At 38.8% G+C, this 12,668-nt stretch overlaps 1 protein-coding gene across 1 annotated transcript in view; it reads right to left on the bottom strand.

Moving 5' to 3' along the window:
- Positions 1–12,668, bottom strand: part of LOC125248463 (unconventional myosin-XVIIIa-like) — a 119,156-nt gene that overhangs the window by 84,074 nt on the left and 22,414 nt on the right.

Raw genomic sequence — 12,668 nt, 5'->3', positions numbered from 1 at the left:
GCAATGGGAAACTGCAGTGCACAGCTGAGCTCAAACTGTTCTGCACCGTTCATGGTCTTAGCCAAGAATCATGGCCAAATTCAATCATTTCCTCTATGGAGAGAGGCGGGGAGTGCCTTTTCATAACTGTAAAGTCATAACCTGCCACTAGAAGGCGACATTTCCTATTTTAATTCTCCTTATATTGGCATTCAAGCTTACAAGCACAAGAGGGCGCTGTAGCCCTTCTTAAAAGTAGGCTGAAGCCAGCAGTGGTCTACACACCCTGTCAAAGGAGGCTGATTGTTTTCACCTCCTTTTACTAGTGTACTTTTCACTCCCACTATCATTTTCCAGGTAGTGCAGATAATAGCCTGGAGATTCGGTGTCGTGTCTCGCATACAGAAATCACCCTGCAGGAGATGGATGAGGTGATAGCACAGGCTCTGCAGATGGTGCTGGTACAGGCCTGTGGCGGCACGGGGTGTGGTGCATGGAGTCTATGCTACAGCACGTCCTGAAGAGGACACAGCACACCCACACGTGTCTGTGTGGATTAAAAGACCACTATGGCGGCGTGCACGACTGTGTGGGAGAACACGATGAGGGGGAGGGAGAAACAGACTGAAGCAGAGCTGACACTGCAGGCTGGCCTGGGGAAGAGACAGAGAGAGAAATGGCATTTGGATCGGAGAGGAATGTGAGCTATGAGGCTGTCAGTCGGAGATAATGAGAAGAGTATGCAACACACAACAGCCAGGAACAAACGAGAACACTCTCACCTCTGCCCAACACCGTCACGCTCTCTGTCAGCACCGGCAGGACAATGACAATGTCAGCATGCACTCTGATCCCTATAGAGCTCTCTAAAACTTGATTCTATTCTGCAGCCTGTCCCAACTAGATATTCCGTAGAATACTGAACAAAAATTTAATGTTACTCAGATCACAGATATTGAGATTTTATTAATATGAAAATGTACTGAATGCATTTTTATTTATCATCATTGTCTATATTGCCTATTTATTGATGTGTCAAGTATGAAAAAGTATATTAAAATAAGATATAAGATATTAAGACATATATCCACACACATATATATATACACACACTACCATTAAAAATTTTGAAAAAAAGGAATTAATGCTTTTATTCAGAAAGGACGCATTAAAGGTGCCCAAGAATGCTTTTTCACAAGATGTAATATAAGTCTAAGGTGTCCCCTGAATGTGTCTGAAGTTTCAGCTCAAAATACCCCATAGATTTTTTTTAAATTAATTTTTTTAACTGCCTATTTTGGGGCATCATTAACTATGCACTGATTTTTTTCAGCGCGCCGCCCCTTTAATTCGCGTGCTCCCTGCCACACGAGCTCTCGATTATATTACAGCAAATTTACAAAGTTCACACAGCTAATATAACCCTCAAATGGATCTTTACAAGATGTTCGTCATGCATGCTGTATGCATGCTTCGAATTATGTGAGTAAAGTATTTATTTTGATGTTTATATTTGATTCTCTATGAGTTTGAGGCTGTGCTCCGAGGCTAACGGCTAATGCTACACTGGAGAGATTTATAAAGAATGAAGCTGTGTTTATGAATTTTACAGACTGCAAGTGTTTAAAAATGAAAATAGTGACGGCTCTTGTCTCCGCAAATTCAGTAAGAAACGATGGTAACTTTAACCTCATTTAACAGTACATTAGCAACATGCTAATGAAACATTTAGATAGACAATTTACAAATATCACTAAAACTATCATGCTATCATGGATCATGTCAGTTATTATTGCTCCATCTGCCATTTTCGCTGTTGTTCTTGCTTACCTAGTCTGTTGATTCACCTGTGCAGATCCAGACGTTACTGCCTGCGCTTGTCTAATGCCTTTCATAATGTTGGGAACATGGCGTATGTGGAGATTCGCGTGTTTTCCGGAAGTCTTTTAAACAAATGAGATTTACATAAGAGAAAGCAATGGAGTTTGAAACTCAATGTATGTCTTTTCCATGTACTGAACTCTTGTTATTCAACTATGCCAAGGTAAATTCAAATTTTGAATCTAGGGCACCTTTAAATTCATAAAGTGTCAATAAAGGTATTTATAATTTTACAAAACATTTCTATTTCCAATTAAATGCTGTTCTTTTGAAATTTCTATTCAAAGAATCCTGAAAAATTGTATCATGGTTTCCAAAAAAATATTAAGCACAAGCAGTATCACTGTATTAATAATAAGATAATAATAAAAAGAATAGCTGTTTCTTGAGCACCAAATCAGCATATTAAAATGATTTCTGAAGGATCATGATTCACTGAACACTGGAATAATGATGCTGTAAATTCAGCTTTGTCTTCACAGGAATAAATTACATTTTAAAATATATTAAACTAGAAAAAAACTCTTTTTTTTAAATTGTTATGTTTCACAATATTTCTGTTTTACTGTATTTTCGATCTAATAAATACAGCTTTGGTGAGGAAAAGAGACTTCTGAAACATCTGAAACTTCTGAAGGGTAGCATATACATATACTATATATAGTAGTTATTAAATCTTAATCATTTACATTGGAACACAAGAAGAGTTATAAATTATTTATATCAGATTAATGTCCAATAATAACACTGTAAAAACTAAAATGAAGCCCAGCACTTGATTGGAATGTGATTCCTGCAATGAAAAAAATGTGGACAGACCTTCTGTATTTAAACAAAAACTAGAATTAAAAAAAACGAATTAAAAATTCCACATGTCAGTTTATTCACTATTCATTTCCATTCATTTATTCTATTTCTAACTTGGCACTTTCTTCATATTTTTGATGGAAAAAAATTCTGAAAGATATTGCAAAAATTCACATGTAAAAGATCAAAATCAAGGCTTTGGAAAACCAGAGTGAATCCAGATACCTGGATGGACTCTAGGTAGCAGGTCTCAGTCCAACCATCATGCTGAGCAAGGCTGGCTTACATTTTTATAGCTTTTTATAACTTACAGTTCCTGCTTTATGCTAAATGCTTTACGGCACATTTTTTGCTACAGAGCAAACAAATACATTTTCAGGGACAATGTCTCCCCAATGACGGCCCTGACTGAGATCATCAAAATGAAGAATTAATTTAAGTGAAAACAAATTGAAAAAGCTTTATGTTTAATACAGAGACTGATGTCTAGAAGAAATGAGGAGCAATTTTACTGTATAATCTTACATAATGCCCCAAGCAATTACAGTGGCACTAGTAAAAACCACAAAAGTGGGTTATGCTAACATACACACGCGCGCATGCAAAAACTCCACCACACCCACCCAGACAAATTCTCTATATCATAAATGAAAATCATCTTCCTGTTTACAGAAACAGAGATATACGCATTGATCACAGCCCAGACTGTACACAATCCAGTCATTGCAAGAATACACACGTCCACAGACCCTAAATTAATTAGACCCACATCTGTGAGACCTAAAATAATGATGTGATGGCCAGACCAGAGGGTGTGACTGTACAGAGCTCAGCAGACCTTGTCAAAGATGCTGACATCAACCTGAGTCATGCAAGAGCTGCTTATAGCCAAAATAACTCCGTAAACCAAGTAAAACCCCTGCGTGGGCACACGGCAGTGATAGCTTACTGAGGGAGGTAAAAAAGGTAGAAAAGGAGGGAAAGTTAAGCTAAAAAAAAAAAAAGAAGATGAATATGTATGAGAAGGAAGTACCTGCTGCAGCATCAGTCCATGAAAATAGAAGAAAGAGTGCATGTAGAGAAGATGAGCATCTGAGAGCCCAGTCTAGAGATGGAAAACACACATACCGCCCACCCTTACAGAACCAATGCCAACATTGGCCTCATTTTCCCCGATCATTACTGCAGGACATCCTCTTACAAAAAGATTCCTAGAGGAAGTGAACTCAAGACTGGGCTGTAAGGTAACACATCCATCTTCTCTTCTGCTGTCCCCCTGAAATGTGACCTCAGATGGGAGAGACAACACAACTGCCATGTACATGTCCCAGATATCTTACACTTTAGATGGAACAACATGATGAATGTCTAATCCTTCTGATCTTATCCTTAGGTGTTGTTTGACAACTGACCAGTGTAAACAGTCCATTTGTCATCTAAACAGACACATTTTCCCCAAACAGAGACTGAATCTCCCTATATTGCCACAAACAGAGTAGAATGAACAGTTGTGCATGTATAACATGGATGCTGTACAATGTACCATCTACAAACAAAGCCACATGACTGAAGCCATTTACTTTCCCGGAATACAGTTTCCTGGTGCATTAACCACTGCAAAGCATTACTACAGGCAGGCAAAAAGGAGCACAATATAATTAGTGGCCTGATCAGTCACAAGGCTACACAACCTTTAAAACGCACACACACATTCATAACACACCAACATCTATCAATTTCTGTTCTTTTCTGCTTCTGTTCTGTAAAGTAAAATAAAAAGCAAACAAAAAGCAAGCAAAATGTAAAAAAACAAAAAAAAACAATAAAAACCTAAATCAAACCAAACAAAGCAACCAAAAAAATAAAACATTTAAAAGTTGCAAGCAGCAATGAAAGGGCCCTAGCACCCGGGCTCACCACCACCCGGTGGCCTTAGGAAAACAGTGAATAGTGGGTGATGTGCATGTAAGCGAGTAAATACAGGTGAAATATGGCAAAGTCATTTCAAAGTGCCACACTTCCTGCTGCCAACAAGTGGCGCTTTGTCTATGACTGAATGTGGCCATTTCAATGTCTTCAGGCCAGGACTATTATCAAACGTGAAGTTTGGAGCAGATCGGATATTGTAACCCTGAGTTACAACAACTTCCTGTTTCATGGCGTTAATCACATTCATTAGCACTTAATCAAGTGTTGCATGATGTAACGTGTTTCTAGCATGTTTGGTACTTCATGGCATATACAAATGTGTTTCTGGGAGTGAATTACAGTGGAAAGCATGCCATTTCCTGTTGCCAGCAGGTGGTGCTATTGATAACAGATTTTGATCAGGGACTTTTTTGTAGGTATTGGGCTGTTACATGTCTACCGAATTTCATACCTGTACGTAAAACTTAGCACGAAGGGCACTTAATTGAAATTTTGTAGGTGGCGCTATCAAGCCATTTTGCCACACCTAATTCTGAAACCAATATCAAACATAAATTTTCACCACTTCTGATGCATGTGCAAAGTTTCATGAGTTTGAGCATGTTTAGGCCCTCAAAAATGCAATTCATTTAGGAAAAGAAGAATAATTGACTGAGCATTTACAATGCTGTCCACAGCACTCCTAACTACACACATTAATACAGTACTCAGGACTATAACAAAGGACACTACATTACACCTAACCCAAGCATACAGTAAATGGAGCAGAAGAATCAGTATTGTTCAGCTTATCTTCCCTCCTTCTCAGATGCCTCCTGCCACTCCCTTCTTAAACATGGAAAATGGGCAGATTTCTGTGTATCCATTAGTAATTTATAAGGAAACTGTTGTATGAGTGTTAATGTGCTGGCAGAACCGAGTTAAACACACCTCACTGAGCCAGTCATGTCTTGGCTCTGCTCAAGGGTACTGGCTGGCACATCTGGGCCACTGTTACAGACAGACCCTCTTCCTCCATCACAGGATGTGACTCAAGATCTTGGAAGCCTTAAGATATACACGCACAAGCAAGCATATGTAACACCAACCATTTATAAAAATCTGTCACCAGCTGCTAAATTAAGCAGTTAATCATTCCCATTCTTCTGATGTTGCGATCAGTTTGTCACATAGAAATATTAAGAAAAAAAGAGTAAATGATTGTTATTTATAAAACAAACTTGAGATGTTACAATATGTTCTCAAAATTTGTAACTTTTCTACAATGTTTTGGGTCAGTAACATTTCTTAAAGAGAAATGAATAATTTTACATTGTTATTTTATATTTTATAAACTGCTATTTTAAATTCTAATATTCTACTGTAATATAATTACAGTAGAATATTAGAACTTCGATACTGTATTTTTATCAAATAAATGCAGCATTGGTGAGCATAAGAGACTAATTTAAAAACATTTTAAAATCCTACCGACCGCAAACTTTTGAATGGTAGTCTATGGTAGTTTGCAAGTTACATCAAGTGTTTTCAAAAAACGAATGCAAAGTAGGGCTGGGCGATATATCGCATGCGATTGTCACGCGCAATTTGTCAGTAAAGCCGTTTCCCTGATTACCGCTAAATCGCCATTACCTGCTTTCAAATGGAGCGGCATTTAATAGACAGAAGCGTAGATCACTGACAAGCTACGCGATATCGCGTTCATTATCGCAGATGAATCGCCTTCGAGCACATCGCAGCCCTAATGCAAAGGCCCACAATTATGATGATGCTTAAAATATAAAAGGTCGTTTAAAGTCCCATTCATTCTAACAATTATTAGAATATTATGGAATGACTTTGTATTGAGTGTAACATTTTACATCAACTTTTAGAATCATGTTAAATATATAAACATGAAGACACACAGTTTATTTAGTCAAATTGATTTGTATAGTGCTTATTATAAATAGATCCTCAGATCCCAGTTAGATGTTCCAGAATTACATCATCCTTCTGAGTTCAAGTCAGTTCATGCCAGTTCTAAGAGAGATTCACTAATCACGCTGAACGCCAGCACAAGAAACAGCACCATTTTGGTGGAAAAGATATATGCCTGCCCTCTCTGTAGGCTAAGGGCACAGCAGAGCCAGTGTGACTACAATATAACTAACTCTATTGTGGGTCTATGCCTCTAAAGAAGGGCCTATGAAGAGAGCCAGACTCGTTTCCTGTGCACTACATTAAACACAGGCTGTGTAAAGTGTGGATTAGGTGATGAAGAGCAGATCCGTGTAGAGCTCCTTGACAGTAGCCATTACAGCTGACAAGTATAAGACATTTAAAAACCACCATAAAGGTCAAGAAAACTCTGCCAAGGCTGCCACAATTCATCGCTCCACAATGACCCACTTTACAATTCCGGTTTGAAATCTCAAACCAAATTAAACATAACAGAGATGCGTTTAGATTTTGCAACTGTAGAACACGGTCACCAAACATGCTGAGTTGCAGCTCTAGAAGTGTCCAGGCCTCCATGGCAAGCCTCTTTACAGCCACAATCAACATTTGTTAAGCAGCCAGGCTAATTCTGTCTGTCTGTGCTAATCTTCGTGGAATGCAGAAGAAATACGGCTGCATTTACACAACTTAAGGAATTTAGCTGGCCTTTCACCCCTGCGCCAGGTCGAAGGTCAGGAATGAATTTAATAGCTATGAGCGCATCAGGAACCAATCAAAAGTTACATAGAGCATGGGTGGGTTCTGCCTGTAATGGGTTTACTTGAGTACCAAACACTGTATCAAACTGACAGCCCATCGGCTGGAAACATATTGAACTTGTGATATTACATAAACGCCTTTAAACCAGTGGTTCCCCATGAAGCGTGCTAGCACATGTGAATTCCTGTTCAAGAGCTTTCGTTGGACTCAGGAAACGACAGCTTGGAAAGAGTTCTTCTGTTCTAGGAAAGAATCTTCCCAATGTTTTGAATAACAAAGCATAGTTGTATCACAATGTTCATACGCATCATTGTTGAAAGATCATATTCACTCAAAAGTGCCACTAGTGTTATTGTTCGTGGAGTAGCTATTGCTCTGAATGTTCCTTCAGATGAACAAAGACCATTTAAACTGTTTTGGCTGGACTTAAAATGTCAGGCTGCTGAACTGGCACTCAGTCCAAGATGACAACACTGTTTTTTGAGGCCAGGGTCAGTTCCGCTCTGAAGCTAAACCACACCACAGTGCCCTGTGCCTGGAGCCCATTGCATTCTGGGACACATAGCTGTGGTTACAGTAATAGACTGAGACATTGCAGAGCTCAACACTTAAGGGTCTACCAGCTAGAAACACACAGTTCATGCCCTAGCAGCTCATCCTAAAGGTGTTTGATGGGGTTGAGGTCAGGGCTCTGTTTGGGCCAGTCACACCAAACTCATCCAACCATGTCTTTATGGACTTTGCTTTGTGCACTGGGCACAGTCATGCTGGAATAGAAAAGGGCCTTCCCCAAACTGTTCCCACAAAGTTGGAAGCATAGCATTGTTCAGCATTGTCTTGATAAGATTTCCCTTTACTGGAAGTAAGGGGCCTAGCCTAACCCCTGAAAACAGTCCCCTACCATTATCCCACCTCCACCAAACTTACAGTTGGCACAATGTAGTCAGGCAGGTAACCTTCTCCTGCATGGCATCCGCCAAACTCAGATCATCCATCAGACTGCCAAACAGAGAAGTGCGATTCATCACTCCACAGAACATGTTTCCACAGCTCCAGAGTCCAGTGGCAGTGTGCTTTAAACAACTCCATTCAAAGCTTGGGAATGTACTAGGTGATGCGCAGCTTTCAAGCAGTTACTCGCCCATGGAAACCCCATTCCATGAAGCTCCCACCGCACAGTTTTTGTGCCGATATTAATGCCAGTGGAACTCTTTAGCTATGGAATCAGCAGAGCGTTTGGGACTTCTACGCACTATAGGGCCTTTTGCACCGGAGGAACCTTTTCAAAGTTCATAGAACTATTGGCTGAAGTACTCGGATTTTGCCTTGCTCACACTGCAGGAACTAGGAACAATTTTAGTTCTAGGAACTCCTTTTGGGGGAACTAAATTAGCTCCTACTTCAGAGTAGGACTAAACCAGCACTATAGTAACTATCCATGATGGAAGTGTATGTTGATTGGTCAAACGCATGTCAAACAACAGCACCCAGCATTTTTAAAAAGCAGTGTAAACATATTTACTTCACAAACATGGAAAACAGTGGTAACGGCATATACCTGCTGTCTGCAGGGCTGTGATCTTTTCTCCACCATGATGATATGTAATACTAAAAGTCTCTTAGCCCCACTTTTTGCTCTTTCAGTTCATCTCCATTATCACGAAACCCACAACACACAACAAACAGCTCAGATCACGGCATCCTCCATCCTCCGACCCCGGGGGAAATTAGTTCTCTGGGAACTATCCAAGTGACTAGATCCTATAACTCAGTTCCTAGAACTATTCGGTGCGAAAGCCCCTTATGCGCCTCAGTACTCGGTGACCCCACTCTGTGACTTTACATAGTCTTCTGCGCTTCCACTTTCCAATAATACCACATTCAGTTGACTGTGGAAATATCTAGCATGGATAACATTTCATGAACTGGCTTATTGCAAAGGTGGCATCCTATCACAGTACCAATCTTGAATTCATTGTGCTCTTTAGAACAAACCATTTTTTTTTTTCACAAATGTTTGTACATGTAGACTACATGGCTACGTGCTCAATTTTATAAACCTGTAGCAATGGATCCGATTGAAACACCTGCATTTAAGAATTAGGAGGTGTGTCCATATACAGTAGTGGCCAAAAGTGATGTCCGGAGGGGATATTTGTTATTAATGACCCTACACATCAATTAAACCAATCAACATAATGAGAAAATATCTTTTTTATATATAAAAAGAAAGTACAAAACACTAAACTTGGTTAAGGTATTTATCAGACTAAATTATTTGGCAAAGAAAAAGGCAAACTACAGCTAGTATTTATTTTACCATGCAAAAAGGTTCACAGGAAAAAGCATACATTGACTACAACATAATCAGTTATTAATATTTTGTTGGTTATTGTTTTTTGTATGACATTATTCTGTTATGTCCACACAATTTGGCATGTTTCATTGTGTAATCACAAATAAAACAATTGACTCCAAGCACAAGTGCTCAATGCGCTTATAAAATCTTTACTCAAATATTATTAAAAATGTATTAAAGAATGAAGATGTCAATTTTCCTAAGTGATGTCTGGCATAGGAAAATTAACATCTTTACCCTTTTTTCAAATACTAATAAAAATTGTTTGAAGATTTTATAGGCACATTGAGTTTCAGTTAAAGGTTTGGATTTCCTTGTGCTGGAAGCTGAAATTAAATGAAATGTGACAGCACACAACCAAGCAGCGGCTTACCAAAATGCATAGCACATCTCCATTTTTCTTAACCTAGGAACAACCATCCTCTACACACTGATCTGCAAAGACCTTTTTTGAAACACCCATTGAACCTCATTCAAACTGAACAGAGCCACAATTACCATCATAATTACACCACACAGCCACCAACCATCTAATTATTGTGAATAAGCTTTGAGGAAAAGGATGCCTTTATCAGACGCCTGCCACATTATCAAGCAGCAAACACAAGACTCTATTAAAGAAAAGAAGCCTTGCGTCATCTGTTTTTCACAGCATCTCCAAGCATGACAGAAGCTTTGCGCTTTAATCCATCAATAAGATGACACACGGTCTACTTTCTTGCTCAGTGACGGCCTTTTGTCCACATGTAACCGACTCATATAGCCACCATCTGGCATTCAGGGTGGTTTCATGCCAGCATCTGCTTAGGCCGAGACATTGGCACTGAATCTAGGCATAACCAACCACTTCAGGCTTCACATTCCCACAATGAAGAGCTGAAAGGCCCCACAGAATCAGTCCTCATCAGTATTTGATCAGCAGCCACCAGAACGAAATTGCAAAAATGTAATTATTGAGTGTGTTTACATACACTACTGTAAAATATGTGCTTTATAACTTGTGTAAGGTCATGTAGTTTAAACAACACTTAAAGTTGTCTCCGTATCTTAAACTAGCACAGAGTACACCAAGTATTTTACAAACAAACAGTAAATAAAAATATAAACAAAAGAATAACAAATAAAGGAAAGCAAAATCATAAATGAATATATAATTAAAAAAAAGAATAAATAAACTTGCTCTTAAATAAAGGCAAGATATAGCAGTTAACCGAGCTCACAAGGATCAATGAAATCTAACTTCAAAACAACATGCTATTTTTGTTCTCAATTGATCACTGGTGGGTCTGCCGTGGATGAAAAGCATGCTGCGGCGAAGTGCCGTCAGGCATTAATTGATTGGCCTGGCTTGCTATGCCAACCACTGTGGTGACCACAATATCCAGCAACTGAGTAAACACCAAATACCAGCATGATCCTGGACCCCTTGGTGCGAGCTACTGTTGCCAAACAAACACTGAGGAACTTTATTTGTTTTCTATGAGAGGGAAAGTATATTTGTGTGCTCTGTATTCCTAAATTTGAAGTTGCCCTCAAGTGACCTCTAAGGGGTGTTAAGGGTTTTGCTTTGTAACCATTCCAGGTTATGTTACAGTGGCATGCCTGTGTCATAAACAGGAAGAACACCTGCCGGTTTCTCAATCTTAGATGGGGGGAAAAAAAAAAAAATATCACTGCCAGAACAGAGGAACTTCCTGCCCAGGCTGAGATATAGCAGCCAACACCATCCGCATAAACCCGTCCACTCTTGGCTCCTAAATGGCAACAAAAATAAATAAATAAATACTGGCAGAAATTTAATAAAAAAATTAATTCATCCACTTTCAGCTCCTGGACTTGAATTAAAGGTGCCAAATTGAATTTATCTTGGCATAGTTGAATAACAAGAGTTCAGTACATGGAAATGACATACAGTGAGTCTCAAACACCATTGTTTCCTCCTTATATAAATCTCATTTGTTTAAACGACCTCCGGAAAACAGGCAAATCTCAACATAACACCGACTGTTACGTAACAGTCGGGATCATTAATATGTACGCCCCTAATATTTGCATATGCCAGCCCATGTTCAAGCCATTAGACAAGGGCAAAACGTCTGAATGTGCACAGCTGAATCATCAGACTAGGTAAGCAAGCAACGACAACAGCGAAAAATGGCAGATGAAGCAATAATAACTGACATGATCCACGATAACATGATATTTTTAGTGATATTTGTAAATTGTCTTTCTAAATGTTTCGTTAGCATGTTGCTAATGTACTGTTAAATGTGGTTAAAGTTACCATCGTTTCTTACTGTATTCACGGAGACAAGAGCCGTCGCTATTTTCATTTTTAAACACTTGCAGTCTGTATAATTCATAAACAACTTCATTCTTTATAAATCTCTCCAACAGTGTAGCATTAGCCCGTTAGCCACAGAGCACAGCCTTAAACTCATTCAGAATCAAATGCAAACATCCAAATAAATACTATACTCACAGGAATCGATGTATGCATGATGAACACTTTGTAAAGATCCATTTTGAGGGTTATATTAGCTGTGTGAACTTTGTGTTTGCTGTTTAAGGCAGTTGAGAGCTCGCGGGGGCGGGGGAGCAGGAGATTTAAAGGGGCCACACGCTTAATCGGTGCATATGTAATAATGGCTCAAAATAGGCAGTTAAAAAAATTAATTAGAAAAAAAATCTATGGGGTATTTTGAGCAGAAACACGTTCAGGGGACACCTTAGACTTATATTACATCTTTTGAAAAGGGGTTCTAGGGCACCTTTAAAGAAGCCAAAAAAAACAACAACAAAAAAAAGTAAAAATAATAATAATTTCATTTAAATCAGTGTTTTTTAACAGGGGTCCAGGGTGGTATTAAATGGAGCCCATTAGGTGCTGTATGAAACTAACTGACTATATATATAATGTTTCAAACTTAAGATTTTTTTTATTTTAGTCAGTTTAAGTTGCAAATCTTAAGTTGCAAATCTTATACACACCACAGACAGAACAAAATTAAGC

Source organism: Megalobrama amblycephala, linkage group LG16 (assembly GCF_018812025.1).
Source record: "Megalobrama amblycephala isolate DHTTF-2021 linkage group LG16, ASM1881202v1, whole genome shotgun sequence".
In the NCBI taxonomy this organism is placed as follows: domain Eukaryota; kingdom Metazoa; phylum Chordata; class Actinopteri; order Cypriniformes; family Xenocyprididae; genus Megalobrama; species Megalobrama amblycephala.
This window is presented reverse-complemented; position numbering and strand designations above follow the sequence as displayed.